The sequence below is a fragment of the Mastomys coucha genome, unplaced genomic scaffold (genome assembly GCF_008632895.1).
Source record: "Mastomys coucha isolate ucsf_1 unplaced genomic scaffold, UCSF_Mcou_1 pScaffold14, whole genome shotgun sequence".
NCBI classification, from domain to species: domain Eukaryota; kingdom Metazoa; phylum Chordata; class Mammalia; order Rodentia; family Muridae; genus Mastomys; species Mastomys coucha.
Genome location: NW_022196896.1, coordinates 39,551,123 through 39,563,771, shown reverse-complemented (window position 1 = coordinate 39,563,771; position 12,649 = coordinate 39,551,123). Strand labels below are relative to the sequence as shown.

Genomic DNA, 12,649 nt, shown 5'->3' with positions numbered 1-12,649 from the left:
AATGCAAATCAAAACAACCCTGAGATTCCACCTCACACCAGTCAGAGTGGCTAGGATAAAAAACTCAGATGACAGCAGATGCTGGCGAGGTTGTGGAGAAACAGGAACACTACTTCATTGCTGGTGGGATTGCAAGCTGGTACAACCACTCTGGAAATCAGTATGGCGGTTCCTCTGGAAATTGGGCATAGTTCTACCGGAGAACCCAGCTATACCACTCCTGAGCATATACCCAGTAGATGCTCCAACATGTAATAAGGATACATGCTCCACAATGTTCATAGCAGCCTTATTTATAATAACCAGAAACGGGAAACAACCCAGATGTCCCTCAACAGAGGAATGGATTACAGAAATTGTGGTACATCTACACAATGGAGTACTATTCAGTTATTAAAAACAATGAACTTATGAAATTCTTAGGGAAATGGATAGATCTGGAGAATATCATCCTGAGTGAGGTAACACAATCACAAAAGAACACACATGGTATGCACTCTCGGATTAGTGGTTAACCCAGAAGTTGGGAATACAGGAAGAATAACCCACAAACCACAAGAAACTCAAGAAAAAGGAAGACCAAAGTGTGGACATTTCATTCCTTCTTAAAAGGGGTAACAAAATACCCATGGAAGGAGTTGCAGAGACTAATTATGGAGTAGAGACTGAAGGAATGACAAGCCAGCCTGATATAGCTATCTCCTGAGAGGCTCTGACAGTACCTGACTAATACAGATGTAGAGGCTCACAGCCATCCATTGAACTGAGTACAGGGTCCTCAATGAAGGAGTTAGAGAAAGGACCAATGGAGCTGAAATGTTTGCAGCCCTCTAGGATGAACAACAATGTGAACTAACTAGTACCCTCAGAGCTCCCAGGGACTCAACCACCAACCAAGGAGTATACATGGTGGGACTGATTGTTCTGGCAGCATGTGTATAGTAGAGGATTGCAAAATCAATCATCAATGGGAGGAGAGGTCCTTGGTCCTGTGAAGGTTCTGTGCTCCAGTGTAGGGGAATGCCAGAGCCAATAAGTGGGAGAGGGTAGGGTGGCAAGCATGGGGAGGAGGGAGGCAACAGGGGTTTTTTCTTGTTGTTTTTGTTTGTTTGTTTGTTTGTTTGTTTGTTTATGGGAGGAGAAACTGGGAAAAGAAAAATCATATGACATGTAAATAAAGAAAATATCTAATAAAAAAAAAAAAGAGACGAGATGTAGTGAAAAGTTACAAGAGCACTGGAGCAAGTGTCCTTGGGATAAAATAAGGTAGCTAGCTTTCCTGGGACCCCTGGTTAACCTCTCAGGAGGATTCTTATAAAAGAGCAAGCCTGACTCCTCCCTGGCTCTAGCATCTTGCCTCAGCACACCATCATGTGACCTAGTTCAAATGGTTTCTCACAAGAGACCAAATCAATGCAACTCCAGAGGTGTGAGCTTAATAAACTGCTTTTCTTCATATAAGCAGAAAGAGTAGGAGGAGGGAGCGGACAAAGGGGATGAAGAGCTAGAGAAGGAGGAAGAGGAAGGAAATGATGACAATTACTTGTAGGTAAAAAACATTTTTACTTATGAATATAGTAAAGAAGCTGGTCTTTTTCAAAATAAGCCCATAGACTATCCATCAAATAATACATAAAGGAAAGGCAGAAAAATGTTTGGTTCCTAAGGAAAAGCAGTGGATGCCTACATGGGTGAAGAGTATTTTACGTGACCACAGACATCCCATGACCATTCAAAATGCTTCTCAATTAATAAAGTCTGTGGGTTTTTTTTTTTTTGAGAAAACCAAAAATAAAAGCAATGTGCTACAACTAGTTAAAACACTTTTTCCTCCTCTCATTAATCAGTGGAATTAGTTTGTGTTAGGAAAACAGGGAGTGGGACTAAAAGATGCACTTCATGGGCCTTAAAGGAAATTATATCACCCTCTGTTGCCACACTCCATTCTTCATTGCCCTTACTAACCTCAACAAGTCCAGGAGAGCTATCTACCATACCCTCATTCCCTCTCTTGGGCTTCCTCCAATGTCTTTCCTAGTATTTCTAAAGAGGTTTTAAATATAAAAGAGAATCTAAAAGCTTTGCACCAAATAAAATGTTTTATAAAAATATATTGCCTTCCCACACATAAAACATCTATAGTAACATGGAATTATGTGTTTCATGAAATATAATACCCATCAAATTATACAGACATCTTTTCTTATTTAAAAATTATTTTTATTGTTGTTTAGGTAGAGTTCTACTATGTAGCCTGAGCTGTCCTCAAGCTAGGGGTGCCTTTGCCTAGGCCTCTTGAGTCCTAGGACTATTGGCTTACACCATTACACCCAGCTCTCATTTGTTTTAATTGACAAGTATAGTTTATGTATTTATTATATATAAGATGCTGCCTGTATACAGTGTAGTATGAGAGCAGCATATAATTACAAAGAAGATCTGGCAAGTCATTCTAGCCTACATAATTGCAAGACAAAAAATTCTAGAGTGCTCTATAATAAAAAGTAGAGAGTAGTGAGATGACCCAGCAGGTAAAGGTATTAACAGCCACCAAGCCTAATGACCTCTATTGATGCCTATTCCAGGAATCCACATGGTAGAAGGAGAGAATTGTTAAATTCGACATGGGTGCCCCATTCGAGAAGAATCAGGGAGGGAGATTGCTGCAATTTGCATGAGATTTTTATTGAACCAGTATACTGGGGTCGTCCTGCATCCAGAGCAAAGGCAACCCCCAAGAACAAAAGCACACACTTTTTATACCTTCCCAGTACATAGGTTTACAGCATGAGTTGGTTATCACTCATTGGTGGAGCCCATTGTCTTTTGTTTTCATTGACCTCTGTGCTCCAGGTGAGGAGGAGATACCGGTTGCATGTAGGGGGTTGAGGGGATCCACCCCTTACTGGGGACATTTCCTGGAACCGGGCATTACTCCCCACAATTAGGGCATCTCCTGGGGACTGATCTTTGCTCAGTAAACCCTTCTGAATCTCTGTCTTTAGGCTTAATGGACATTCCTTGCTCCTTGGTATTTTTTTGAGGTGTCCCTGTTTGCTCAATTCTTACAGAACCATACTGTCCTCTGACCTCCACACATATGCATACAAAAACAAAACAAACATAAAATATTTTAATTAAGAAAAAATACTCATTCAATTTGTTTATTATCCCTAGACTTAAGAAGGTTCAACCAATGACAACATTGTCATAGTATTCAAAAGTATTGCTTCCTTCCTATTTTATTTATTAATAGCCTGGGGTATCTCTATTTTATTTGTACTTATTTTTAAAGTATGTCTGTATGCTAGGAAACAACATCATTCAGGCTCCTATACAAGCTCTTGCCTTTTGTTATAACCTTAAATTACAACTGACCTTAAAAATGCAAATAGAAATTGGATGTGCCAGACTAAGACAGACCTTGCTGCAAGGCAGGTTGACTCATTCTACAAACATTTACTGAAGCCCCTGCTGTGAGCTGAGCAGGATGCCAGGAAAACAGGAATGCTATTCCATATTCATTCCTAGAACATAGCAGTCCACCCTAGCAGAACATAGCAGTGAAAACAGTAGCATCTCCTAGCAGAGGACATGGGAAGAGAAAATGGAAATGCTGCAGACCAGGAGCTTTTGTTTGCAACACCCTACTCTTTAGAGCAGTTTTCAGATAACAGGAAAATTAAGAGGAATGTGTAGAAACTCCCCAAGTCCTTTTTCCCTCACACATGCACAGCAGCATTGGGTAAGCTTGTGTCAATCAACAGACACACACCAACAAATAATCATCCAAAATTCATGCAGAACCCACAGATAATGAATGAGATACAACGGTTGTCAAGAGTCACATGATATATAGCATTTCCATGTTTCTTAAGGCTTATTTTTAATTTTATATATATATATATGAGTGTTTTTCTTGTATATGCACTATTTGCATGCCTGCAGGTATCCTGCAGAAGCCAAAAGAGAGTTCTGGACCTCCTGGAACTGGAATTACAGACAGTTGTAAGCTGCCATGTGGATGCTGAGAGCCAAATCTGATCCTCTGCAAGAGTAACCAGTGCTCTTAACTACTGAGTCACCTTTCCAGCCCCCTAGTGTCTTTCTTTTAAGAATATGAACTAAGGTTCCCACTATGTCTTTGTTCTGTTTGATATCTTACTCCACTTCACATGGTAAGTTATATTCTGTTTTCCAGATGTGCCACGGTTTATCCCACTATTGAAAGACAACTTGGTTGCTTCCAAGTTTAGGCATTATGAATACAGCTCCTGCAAATATCCATGCACATGTTTTTGTATTAGACACAGGCTCTCAATTCCTTCAGATAAATTCAAGTGATGTGATTACTGTGTTTAATTGGGGGGAGGGGTGGAAAAACTACCAAATTGACTTTCTGAGTATCTACAACTTTCTGTATTCCCATTAGCAATGAGTTCGGTATTGGAATTATGGACTTTGGTCGCTCCAACTAGTGTGTGGCTCAGTAGTGCCATGATCTTAATTTCCCTGGTAACAGAACAAAGAGCATGTTTGCATGTGCCGACCTGCATATCGATTGATACATAGTTGAGTGAATTATCAAGGTCACTATCTCATTTTCTGATTGGCTTCTTTTATTCATATCCTCTATCAGACATCTATAAATGTTCCAACATGTGATTTGCCTTCTTATTCTCCTAGCATTGCATTTAAGAAGAATTTTTTAAATTTTAATGATATTTTTATTTATTTATTTATTTATTTATTTATTTCATAAAACCATGCCTTAAGTGTTATATCATTTGAAAAAAAATCATTGCCATAGACAACATCATCTAGGCTTCATCCTGTCAAATTCTTGAAGTTTTATTTATTTGTTATTCTTGAAGTTTACACTTTCAGATTCTGCACTGTACTCTATAGTTCATTGTGCATGAATTTTTATGTAAGATATGAGGTCTTGTGTTTAGGTTACACCTGGAAGTTCAGCTGTTCCTGTATCTAGTGATAAAAAGACATCTTTGTTCCATTGCCTAACAAGTAGCTTTTAAGCTGAGTCTTCCAGGCATGAGAGGACTATAATAGGCTTCAGCAGATAACATAGAAAGGAGGAGTGGGAAGAGAGATGAGGTGGTGTGAGGGGGGATAACAGCAGGAAGAGACAATCAAGGGTAGTACCACAGATACTCATGGCTATATTTAAGAGAACATGAACCTGGGAATGGTCAGTACACAGGGGCTTGAACACCATGTTCCAGAGCCTACAGTCATGTTGCTCATTGAGGAACCAGTTAGAGAACCTTCTGTAGGGTTGAGAGAAATAACATCACTATTTTAGATGAAGTATGTAGAGTAATATGAAGGGTAGATTGAACTTTAAGAAGTTTATGGTAATGGAAGTACCAGTTAAATATCATCCAGGGGAGAGATGATAAATCTCAAAGCTACAATGGGAACAGGAAAGACAGAGAGAGAGAGAGAGAGAGAGAGAGAGAGAGAGAGAGAAAGAGAAGAATAGAAACCAGAGAGTGGCTGATAGAGGTGCTGGGGATGAAGGCATCACCCAGTGTCTGGCTGATGGGGATGTTGGAGATGAGGACATGGCATCACTTAGAGAGTTGAAGAATATTCAAGATCATTAGAAAAAAAAAAAAGGAAATTCCCTATATATCTATTTAAGAAGTTTAGATGGAAAAAAAAAACAAAGAATGTACATAGAAAAGAGAGAGGGGTGAAGGGTGTGTCAAGAATTTAGGAGAATGATCCTTTACCCTGAATCCCATAAATAAAAGCATTTACTTATTTAGTAAATGTGGTAAGGGCAGCACATGGGACATAGGAAACAGAAACATGAGGCACAGAAAATGAGAAGCCATAATTCCTTCTATTGAGAGGATTGGCAGTGAAAAGGCAGTTATATGATGTGTAATAAATGCCACATTATATAATGTGTGATTGATAATTGTCACATGGGGATAAATGAAGAATGGTTACAGAGTATATCAATATCCCATCATGTTAGAACCAACCTATGGCATGAAATAACACGACAACCTTTCCTTACAGTTTGGGAAGGTAAAAGTGGATTTCACTGGTCTGATGGTGTAACAAGGCAACACACACCAACACCAGAGGAGAGAAATTCCTTCCTTTTCCAGCTTCCCTATATATACTGTTGGCCCTGTGGCTTCTTCCTCCACATTTACAGCCAGGCGCCTAGTACAGCGTGCTCTTTCTTTGATTGTACCTCCCCTACTTGGCTTTCTCCCTCTTACACAGATTCTTGGGATCACACTTAGGGCATGTCCAGATACTCTCAGATAATCTCCCTAAATTAAAAGAATCCTTAATTTAGAATGGTTATAAAGTATCTTTTCCATATCAACTCACATATATAGGTTCTGCCAGTTAGGACCTGACAGTCTTTGAGGACTCACTATTTAAGCTTATAATAATGGATCTAGAAGAAACCTAGCCCCTTTACTCTGAAAGTTGCACCAAGCCACTGAAAAATGTTAAGCATAACATGGCAAGAGTAAATGTAAATGTAACTCAAGACTTCAAGGATACGGATTGAAGAGTAGTCTGAAATTAAAAGACCTTAAGAGAGATATTTAGCTAAGAGGTTATTAACTAGGATAGGGAGATGAATGGAAATTAAGACCATAGTACTAACAGCTCTGTAGTTTTTTTTTTAGTTCAAAGGATAGTGGTAGGTGTCAGGTGATAAGATGTCATACATAGAGAGAAGCAGATCTGAAATTTAGAAGATTTTGGGTGGGGAACAAAGATGATCTAAGAAAAATTAAACTTTGCTTGAAAACTAAGGTTTAGGGTGGAAACCATCCTTGGAAGCTATCTCTAAGACAGAATTCAACAGAGTTCATCTTAAAATCATTAAAAACAAAATTTACAAATATCCACAAATATAAAAAATTCTTAGAACCTTTTTTACCAAAACTGGAACCCATCCTATTAGCCTAATGATGAACAATCAAAGCTATAAAAAATAGTGATGAGGGTGTATTCCTGTAGTCAATCCCAAAATACACTTGTCTCAGCTTCTCCTTTCCCCTTTCACAGGCATGTGTTAGAACAACTTACACATTCTCAAGATAAACAGCATAAGTGAATTTTCTTATTGTTATAACAATATATCTGAAACCAAAACCCACACCTTCAGGAAGGAAAGATTTATCAAGGAAGACATAATAACTGAAACATGAGGCAGCTGGTCACATTGTATCCAACGTCTGCACACAGAGACAGGTACAATCTTTGCTCGTGTTACTTTGTTTTTTATTCAGCCTGTGGTTCCAGCCCATGGAATGGTGACAACCACATCAGGGCAGGTCATCTGGCCTCAGTTAAACCTTTCTGTAAACCCCTCAAGACAAGACACCCAAAAGTATATTTCCATGGTGATTCTAAAATTCACCCAGATAAACAGCATAGAGTAATCATTATGGTAACTAAGCCAATTGTTTAAAATAATCGTATAGTACATGTAACTGTCATGAGACATCCGCCTGCCAGTATCAACCCCTTATCCTACTGCCACAGGGATAACATGTGATTTGGTTCCCAGGTCCAGCAGGACAACGCAGCCAGGGCAGTGTAGTCTGCAATGGGTCAATGGAACTATTTAGTGGTCCAGTTGTAACTGGAGCCCTGTCTCCCAGTTCAGCTCATTGCTGTTTCCCCCCCTCTTCCATCTTCCTACCTTATGTCCAGCCTCCACCTGATTTTATCATCCAGTGGGACTAGAGGCCACAGAAGCAGCAACACTCCCCTACTCTGTCATTCACATATGTATAGTATGTGTGTGTGCTCCATCCATGGCGCCTCTTTTCTGCCATCATAGTCTCCCCTTGGATTCTAATTCCACCCCTGCTCTCTTCCCTTCCTTGTGCTCCCTTGCCCTCAGACTGCACTGCACCTGTATCATCTGGTCCTCCCATTTCCTCATATGCACACATTTCCTTCTGAACTTATGAGGTCCCTGTAGGGTTTCACATGCCAGTACTCAAAGCTAAAGAAGTTCAATTGTTCAGAGGCATGTGCTGTGCTATTTAACAAGACTAAAATCCCTTTGCTCTGCATGGCAAAGATCTGTTAATTTATTCCGCTATTGTTCTGTATGTAAAGATGCAAAAGCAAACACTGTCTCTGTATCAGAAACAAAAGATTAGTTCCCACAAAGCAAGGGAAAACTGATAGCTTTTACGTTCTCAGTTCCTAAAACATTAAAAGCAATGCCCTGGTGCCTGTGCTTCTTCCTAGGAGAACTGTGCTCACTGTGCCCTGAGCCCCTTCGTTGTACTTGTGTTTTTTCTGAGATGCTGTGTCCTGGTGCTTTAGCTTTTCCCATCTTCATCTTCTATGGTGCAGTCAGCATTTCAGATCAGAATCTGTGTAATTGAGGCCAGATCTGGACAGGGCTCTTCAAATAATGTGTATCCAGCAGAGCCATATAAAATCTCAAGGGGACTTAGCATTCAGTAAAATGTGCGAACTGTTTCTTTACATTTTAGCAAAGCCTAAATAGCGTCTGCAGAGAGCTATAAATAATATTAGGCCTATTTTAGTGGTCTTATTTCTACCTGACTTAATTTATTGCCACTTTAGAGAGCCAGCCATCTGAATTCTGATTTTATTTTGTAAAGGCAGGGTGGTATAAGAGATGAGTAAGGCAAAAATTCAAGATAAACACCAGCAAAAATAATCTTGAATGTAATATCCTACTTTGCTGCTGAATCAATACTTAATCTGCAGTAAATAACATTGGCCAGCTGCCAATCTGTAAAATAAACCATAAAATGTTATGGAATACTCTAGCAGCTAAAGTGCTGCTCAGGCAAACAGCACTAAGCTAAGGTGTTCCCCTCCTTAATATTATGCAGTTTAGCTCATGTGTCAGAATAATGAAATAAAAAGCTTTTTCGTTTTGTTATATGCTCAGTATTAATCAAACACTATGTTAGGCCCAGTCAAGTAAGGTGATGTGAATATATGCAGTTCTAATGCAGAGCTTTAGGTTTTATAACAGAGTATGGTTAATTGGGTATCAGCACATACAGACACATTAGCTAATGTGTGTAAGGTTTGAAGTAGGTACTGGCAGACTGTTCAGCTTAAGCCTTCTCCCTATACTCTTAACATTACAAGACCCAAAATTTGGTTTTACACCTTTTTATATTCTATATCTACATCCATCCCTGTAGACTATTATCTCCTATTATATTCCTATGACTCCCAAATGTAAATTTCTAGCTTAAAAGTTCTCCCAAGCTCTCCCATAATCTCCAAAATGTACTGGGGAGATAGCATAGTCGGTGAAGTATCTGCTACACAAGGTCAAGGGCCTGAGTTTGGATCCCTATTAGACACTTAAAAACAAGGCCCAGTGGATGCATGCCTGTAACACTGAGGGCACAGGAATGGACAGAGTCCCTAGGACTCATTGCTCAGACAGATCAGTGAGCTGTAGCTTCAGTAAGGAGCTCTGTCCAACATTGACCTCTGGCTTTCACATGTACCCCATGTATTTATATCCACACAAACACATACAGACATCACTCACACACAGATGTATGTTTGACATCTCCACTAGAAATGATGTTAGATGTCGGTTAAAATAAATTCCAAAATTTATCATTGAATACCTGATCTTCTCTTTGCCAAATCTGTACTTTTCAAAACCATTCTCCCAGTTGCTCAAATCTAAAAATGATAAAAAAGTAAATTTTCATATTCTTCATTTTCTTATTCTCTGCATCTAAGCCATTGTGGGTTTTGTTGTTGTTGTTGTTTTCCTTTTGAATTGCTCTACAGTCCAACCACTTCTAACTGTTTACATTATTACAACAGTGGCCCGTGTCACAATGACGTCTCCCCTGGTTACTACAGGATCCTTCTATCCCATCTCATAGCACCTTCCCTGACTTTCCAAATACTCTGCCACTCACATCAACTACAAATGCAAAATAAGAGAGAAAGAGAGAGAGAGAGAAACCTTTTAAATGTCAGCTGACGTCACTGAGTCAACATGCCACAGTGGCTTCTCATACTTGCCCACAGGATTTGCCTATAGACGACACATGACCTGGGCTACCACCATCTATTTCTACACTAACCTCTCCCATTTAGTGCCATCTACTGGCAGGTGCATGTCCACAAGGAGACTTTTCCTAGATGGTCCCCTTGCTAAAAACCTCTTCCCGGATGCCATGGATGATTTCCCATGCTCTACAAGTCTATTCAGAAGCCACTGTTGCTGAATACCCTCATCACCAACTTGAAAATAACAATTTGCATTCCCAGTATTCCTGAAACATTGCTTTTCTCTTTTCCATGGAATTTATTGACCACACAATACAATTCTCATAATCTTAGTCCATATTAAATAACACTGCCCCAACACACACATGTGTGCCTGCACGCACATGCGCACGTGCGCGCGCGCGCGCGCGCCCACACACACACACACACACACACACACACACACATACCACTTAATGTAAGTCTAGAAGGCAGAAGCCCTTTTTTGGTGTGTTGACAGAACATGATGTGGTATATGCCATGTGCAAAGGAAACACTCCTGGATTAATAAAAATATTAACGCTAAAGTGGTAGTTGAAGGTGTCGTGTTCATTGAAGAGGGAAACCATCCTTGAAAATACTAACAGTGGAAAAGAAATCCATAGAAAGAATGAAAATGGAAGCATAGCAAGGTTAGAAGCAAGTTTGAGTAAATTGTTGTAACAAGGGTCCCGGTACAATAGAGAACCCTCAACCATACTTCACACCTCCTCCTCTCCCTACTCTGGTCCTGCACATCTTCCCATTCAAACTATTTCCTTTCAGCCTTCCTACTGAGAATGGCCCTTCTCCAGGAGCAACCCCTCCACCATGCCCTTGGAAGAAAGCTCGCTAGAATACAACTGCACAGGTTTTCTGCTGTGTAGGAAGAAATGCAATCTGTCTGTTTTCACAGGACAATGATTAGTCCTGAAACTATAATTCTGCTTTTGTTGGGAGGGAGGGGAACTCGGTGGCCATGAACATACATGATTTAGGGCTCTTCACCTGTATACAGAGTTTATATGCTATATTATCCTTCTGAAAATGTGAACACTTGCTAATATCCCTGTAATATGGGAAACGCTCAGGGTTTCAGATTTTGTTATTAAAGAAATATTAGGTGACATAATATTTTCCTGAACCCACAGGCATGTTTGAAAAAATGCTGTTGATGCAATTATGCTTGTAGTCATGTACTTCCTCAGTCATCTATAGAGAGGAACTAGAATTATATCATCATATCTAAAAACCTAAATATTAACAAAAGTCTGTGGTGGTTTGCATGAGAATTCTCCCATAGTCTCAGATATTTGAACTCTTGGTCCCCAGTTGGTAGCGCAGTTCCGGGAGATTATGGAACCTTTGAGAGGTGGAAGTTTACTGGAGGAAGTATACCACTGGGGTTAGGTGTTTGTCTCTCCTACTTCCTGTTTTCAATGCTTCCTGCTTATATTTGAAGATATGAGCTCTCCTTAAAGGAGAGGATTACACACACACACACACACACACACACATATATATGCACACATGTATATATATGTGTGTGTATGTGTGTGTATACATACATATGTATATACATATATCACCACAAGTGCTATCACATTTACAGTTTTCTACAGCCAGACACAGCCACTTCTAGAACAAAGTTATATTCAACATTCTGTCGCTCCCCATGACATTTGGATCTGTACTGTACCATCCACACTACTATGAGAGTGTATATACAGCCCCAAGCCTACCCAGAGAAGGCTGGTGCTGGCTGGATATAGTGAGGATGCTGTAGATGAGGCAAACAACTTCAGATCAATAGGAGTATCTTTGCTGCGACTAGCCACCTAGTGGGGACAAAGCAAGGTACATAAACATCCATGACTTTACCTGTGTCCGTTTGCTTCAAGGGAACATTAGCACTGATCTTGCTATAGTATCAAACATCTTTATATCAGACAGATATAAAAAGACAGCAATTCCCACCCTTTTTGTGTTGAAAAACTATTAGTGTCTGGCCTCTGTGAAATTTAGAAGTGGCTTACAAAGAGTTCTTTAATTATCATCTCCTTTGATAGTTTGAACAATGTGAGTGATTTATCCTTAGTTGAGTAATTTTCAATATTTAGTCATTTAGAAGACGTTTTAATTTCCTAAGGAAGTGTCAGTTGAACTTTACTCATTTTTCAAATATGAAGCAGAGGCATTATATATTACTTATGAAAATATATTCAATCAACTATATTTTTATTTTTATAAGCCTCCAAAATAAAGTTTAAAGACATAGCCTTAGTGACTAATTCCTCAGGTTACATTTGATAGATACAAAGATAAAGACAAAGGAGAAGACACAGTATTCCGAGATGAGCTATGAGCCGATGGGATGACTACACTGTCCAAGAAGAGTGCTCTCTCATCACAATAATTACCACAATAAAGACACAATGAAGGGAAAGTGATATGATATGAAGGAACATGAAAAACAGAGCAACATGTACTGCCCGTGGGTTGGATGACTCAGTATCATCACTGCCCGTGGGTTGGATGACTCAGTATCACTGCCCGTGGGTTGGATGACTCAGTATCACTGCCC

General features: G+C 39.6%; 1 protein-coding gene and 1 long non-coding RNA gene across 3 annotated transcripts in view; one reads left to right on the top strand and one right to left on the bottom strand.

Moving 5' to 3' along the window:
- The window catches only part of LOC116088167, a 106,619-nt gene extending 96,372 nt beyond the window's left edge, over window positions 1-10,247 (bottom strand). The window contains exon 1 of the long non-coding RNA XR_004117795.1: window positions 9,651-10,247. This is a non-coding gene — a long non-coding RNA (uncharacterized LOC116088167). The remainder of the gene's footprint in view (window positions 1-9,650) is intronic.
- Window positions 1-12,649, top strand: part of Cpa6 (carboxypeptidase A6) — a 374,787-nt gene that overhangs the window by 331,787 nt on the left and 30,351 nt on the right. The gene's annotated exons all lie outside the window — the stretch shown is intronic.